Source organism: Pteropus alecto, unplaced genomic scaffold (genome assembly GCF_000325575.1).
Source record: "Pteropus alecto unplaced genomic scaffold, ASM32557v1 scaffold67, whole genome shotgun sequence".
NCBI classification, from domain to species: Eukaryota; Metazoa; Chordata; class Mammalia; order Chiroptera; family Pteropodidae; genus Pteropus; species Pteropus alecto.
The window spans coordinates 5459669-5464988 of NW_006441061.1; positions in this window are offsets into that span (position 1 = coordinate 5459669).

Consider the following 5320-nt stretch of genomic DNA (forward strand, 5'->3'; position numbering starts at 1 on the left):
TTCCTGCTGCGCTTTGCAAAGCCAGCAGCCCGTCATCTCCCCGCTTACCCCAGCCCTCAGAGCAGAAAAGCTGGGCCTCGGTTCCCACTTTGAATTGTCCTTGGTCTCCACTTCACACTTCCTTAGGAGGCCAGAGCTTCTGCTGATTAATCCTCAGACAGCAGCCCCTCCGCCAGAGAATGCCCTCCACGAGCACAGCTCTGCCAGGGCGCACGTCCAGTGCTCAGCCAACCCCCAAGCTCACCCTTCTGGCATTAGCAGAAGCCCCCCAGGTCCTGCACGGACAGGAGCATGAGGTCCCTGTTCACAGGTAACCTTGAAGGCTGGGCTCCTTTAGGCCCCTGCGGTCACCTGCTCAGGCCACTGAGCCCAGGAGGCCCAGGACTCCACCAAGTCCTGCGGCTCCTTCGCCTGGTTTTGACCTAGGACCTGAGAGTAGGAGATGAACTTGGCCATGTGGGCTCAGAAGGGAGGGGCCCTTGCCAGGTCCGATTGCTTCTCCGGCCCCTGCCTGAGCCTCGATCACTTCTCTGGTCTAGTGGGAAGGATGCTGTGTGCAGCCTGTCCTGGAGGCGTCGCAGGAAAGGGACAAAGGCCGAGCCTTATCCAGGGTTACGCACGTGGACCATGCCAGCTGAGGCATCCATTCCAAGACGTCTGTTTGCCAGGCCTTTCTCCCACCTTCTAGGGAGATGGGTCAGCCTTTAGGTGTGGAGCCTGGTTGTGGCTTTCGGCCTTAATAGGTGGGGTCGGGGACACGTCCTCAGAGGCACCTTGGGTCTACGCCCGAGACAGCTCGGAGCTGCCAGAGGGCCACCCTTCCTCTTGGTAGCCCAAGGACACCGGCCATTTGTGCCCGAGGTCGCCAGGCAGGGTCCGTTCTGTCCTCTCACCAGGCCTCTAGCTGTGGCACCCTTGGGACCCAGGGGAGCCTGTGGGCCTCTCTCCCAAGCACCCTTTTCCACCGGAGGCCCAGCCCCCTGAGATGCTGCTCTCTGGAAGCCAGACTCAGTCTCCCTGCCGACCCTGGCCCCTGGGGCCCGGGAGCAGGGTGCAGCCTCGGGCAGCTGTCTGCAGCAGCCCTGCCTTGCTCACGGCAGCTGCTCCCCACTCTGTGTTGACCATACTTAGGAGAATGTCGCCAGTTTCCAGTGCTTAACCAGGCAACGTTTAGAGTGACGTCAGTGCAAATGAACGTGTCCCTCTCTCCCTGCAATGCTTCTCAGTTTGACAGCCAGCTTCCTAGACTGGCACACCTGGGCTTTCGGGGACATTGTTTCTTCTGTGTGGGGGGGGGTAGGGTGAGAGATAGGGGTGCCTGGGTTCCCGGGTGAGACGCAGCCTCTCTCTGGAAAAAAGCCCCATGTAGCCAAGCAGAGAGCGGCCCTGTTCCCACTGCAGAGGCAGCTTCTAAGGGATCCAAGGGAGCGCGGGTGCGCCCCCTGGTGGCACTGAGCCGCAAGGACACGTGGGGGCCCCAACTGGCCCATTGGGTGGCAGTTCCGGAGGGAGGGAGGCTGCAGGTGGGGAGGTGAGCAGAGGGCTAAGATGTCACCCAGACCCTGGGCCTCCAGCCCCACATTATTGATGTGTGTTCCAGATGCCCCCTTCCAGGTGACCCCACGGATAGCAAGTTCATTACCATAAGGGCACTGTGACAGAAGCCTTGCCCCCTCCCCACTTTTTTTAATATCTGCAGAATAAACCCAATGGTTGATTTTTGAATGAATAAAAGGCTTTTGTTGAATAAACAGCTGGTCCCATCTCTGTCTTGGCATCTAGGCTCAGGCTCTGTCTGCCCCCCAGGACCGGGACAAACGCAGAATGCAGCCTTCTCCCCGCCGCCCGCCTGGCTACACACGGTCATTTTGCCTTTGCCTGTGCAGTGGCCCAAGACCCCAGGGAGGGCCACAGGCTCCCAGTCTGACTCAGTGACCAGCTAGCTCTCCCCGGGGCTCTGAGCAAGTCACTTCTGCTCAGTGGGACTCAGCTTCTCCATCCCTCGGATGAAAATGAGCGTCTCGGCTCAGCCCACCTCGCAGAGGTGTTTTGGGGAGTAGACGTGAGCGCACCTTGAGGAGGTGAAAGGCCAGTGCAGGGGTCTGAATTGCCATGGTGTCCCCACAGGTAGCCTGCAAATTTGGAAAGGAATTAGGGCAACTCCTACCAAAACAAAACAAAACAAAACAAAACGGCAGTGCTTCCTGTCTGTGGTTGTTTTCTTCCTGTTGGCCTCCCCAGCCCGCTCTGAGCCTCTTTTTGGGGTGCTGTCCTGTCTGAATCTGCCGGTGTGTCTCTGCTGGTGCGGCAGGGCCAGGGCGAGGCCCTGGGGTGGACAGGGGCCAGCAGCATGCCCAGGCCTCCCTGTGCTCCTCGCTCCTCTGTACGTCATCCACGTCACGCCAATTAAACAAGCTTCCTGACTGTCCTTGCCTCCCTCGTGTGGACCTGTTGCTTTGTCTGTTTCTGTTCTTCTTCATTTCCTTTTAGGTTCCTTCTTCCTCCCGTGACGCCTTTTCTCTCGCTTTGGGTGTTGTCTGCCCAGTTTCCCCAAGAGGAGTAATGTGCACAGAGAATTTGGCACAATGACTGAACGGGAAATTTCAAGGAGTGTTTCTGGGAGGCCAGGAATGGGGCAGGGAGAGCCCCCACCCCACGCATCACGCCCAGCATCTCCCTTCCTGCCTGTTTTGTCTAAGTGGGGTCTCTCAAAGGGTTTTCTAAAGGTTTAAAAAGGTTGGAACACAACTGGCCTAGACTAGTGGCTCTCAGACTGAGTGTGTATCAGTGTTCCCTGTAGGCTCCTCAAAACCCAGGTGGCCGGCCTCACCGCCAGAGTCGCTGATGCTGCCGGTCTGGGGACCACACTTTGAGAACCCTCGGGGGAGCTCCAGTTAGTTGGGTCCTAAGGATGAGTCCTGCCTCTGTGCGCCCCGGATTCAAGCTTAGTCATTCCCCCGGATGTGACTCGCACACATGACGCACCAGGCACTGAGAACCCAGAGATTTGTCGCTTACCCCAGGGAAGGGTGCCTCGGGAGGGGAGGTGGGTATGTGAGTAGGTCCTGGGGAGCTCTCAGAAAGGCACCCCGGGACCTGGCAGTCGGCATGGCTGCCTCTGCCAAGGTCCCCCTTGGTCCGGAGCATAGGATCCTAGTGAGGCTTCTTCTTTCCCTCCAAATGACCAAGGGTTTGCTCAGTACGCGTTGGGGGCCGCCACGTGCGGGGCGTTTGCAGAGAGGGGAGATCGGAGAAGTCCTGGTCCCTGATTTCCGGAGCTTGCCGAGGAATCACGAATTTGGAGAATAAAAGGCAATGTCGCTTCAAGAGCATAAGTACCGGTTAGAAATACATTCGTGCCCTAGAAAGACACATGACTGTGTAGGTTGTTGAGTTGAGCAGCCAACGTTAGAATGAGCCACTGCCCACAAAAACAGGTCGCGTTTTGAAGTCGGTTTTGTGAAAAGAATTGTCGGACCAACACCACCTGTGACACGAAGCTGGGGAGCCCGACATAACTCGACTTCGGGGCTGAAGCTGCCCCCGAAAAGGGGATGCAACGATGGCCTCCTCCACGCTGGGCGCCCGGCTTCCCGCCTCATTCCGGCAGCGTCGAGATGCTTGGGAGCGAATCAGAGGCGGCGTGCGACAGGGCTGAGGGGCACAGGTTCCAGAATCAGACTTGGTTCCCAGCCCCCGACACGGGGCGTGTGTTCTAACTGAAGGGGTTTTCTGGTAAAAATGGGGACCCCCGACCAGAGGCTGTCGACAGTCCACAGCCCCCCAGCCCCCGCCAGCGCCCTTGCCGCCAGATGGAACATTATGACAGAAGCAGGTCTCATTCTGCCAAATGCCCAAATATTTACTACCGAGCAGGTACGAAAGCAGATATACACCTGTACCTGTCTGTCCAAGGAGGGGGGGGGGGCGTGGGGGGCTCAGGACCCCAGGGGCCCTGCCCCAGAGCACTGCTCCAGAGGCCTCAGGCTGCTGAGGAACCTGGAATTTTTCTAGCCGACCATGAATCTGAATCGCCTCACACTTTTCTGACATCGTTTTGCTGATGAACAAACTCTGTCGTGTAGATTTTAATAACAAGATATGTTGAAAGTGCTAACCAGACCCGTTCTGGAGAGTGAGTTCCTGACTAGGGCATTTCGAGTGCGAAAGGACGGTCCCCAGGTGGAGGTTGGAGGTCATTTACAGACGCAGACACATTCCATCCTGGAAGAAAGTCAATGAGCGTTGGGGGTGGGGCGCCTCTCTGGGAAAACCAGGATGGCCCCAAAGGCCCCAGGTGAGGGCCGCTGGGGCACTGGCTCCTGCACGTGGCGAGCTCACAGCGGGCGTTAGCTGTTGCCGGAGGTGGCTCAGTCTTTTCCAGGCACCCTTGGGAGGAGCCTGGTCAGAGCAGTAGCACAGAAAGGGTCTTGGAAGGCCACCTGCGTTCAGGAAAAGTGAGCTCGCACAGGTGAGGTAGAACCTTCTACTTGTCCTCACCTCTTTACCAGCTTTTAGCTGCGCACAGGGCTGCACGGAATAAATCAGGGGTCCTTAACCCCCAGGCGAGCCAGCGAAGCTTCGTCTGTGTTTGCAGCCGCTCCCCAGCGCCAGCATCACGGCCTCAGCTCCACCTCAGATCGTCAGGCGTTAGATTCTCACAGGAGCACCGGTCCCTGGTGCCACAAAGGCTGGGGACTGCTGGAATAAAGGACTACATTTCCCAGCCTCCCGTGTAACTGGGCACGACGACGTGCCTCGGTTCTGACCAATGGGACGAGAGCGGTGAGCGCACCCTCCCTTCCTCATTCCCCTTCCTGCTGGCGGGACCAAGGCCGCCTGCAACCTGGTCCCTGACCCCGTGGAGCTGCCATACCAGCCCGGGACCATTTGTACTGTCCGTAGGGAGAGAAACACACCTGTCCCTTGATTAAGCCATCCTGGGTCTCTGTGTCAACGGCCACGTTTATAGTCTACCTAATATTCTGGGTGATCGCTGGGTCATTTTAAACGATTGGATGCCACCCACAAATGTTTCGTCTAAACTCTCGATGTTTGCCAAAGGGACTTAGTCACTGCAGTGTGCCCTTCCTGTCGCCTCTTCTCACTCAGTGAGGGCCCCGGGCCGGCTGGCCTCACGTTAGACTCAGGAAGGACTTTGTCAGGGGCCTTGGGACAGGGAGACCAGAGCTGCTCACGGCCTCTTCAAACTCCTGCCTCAGAAACTGCACGCTTTCCAACGAGACCTGAAATCACGCAGATCTTGGCGGTGACAAATGTGACGAAGAGTAAAATGACCTTGTTCAGAGCCACTTTTGTA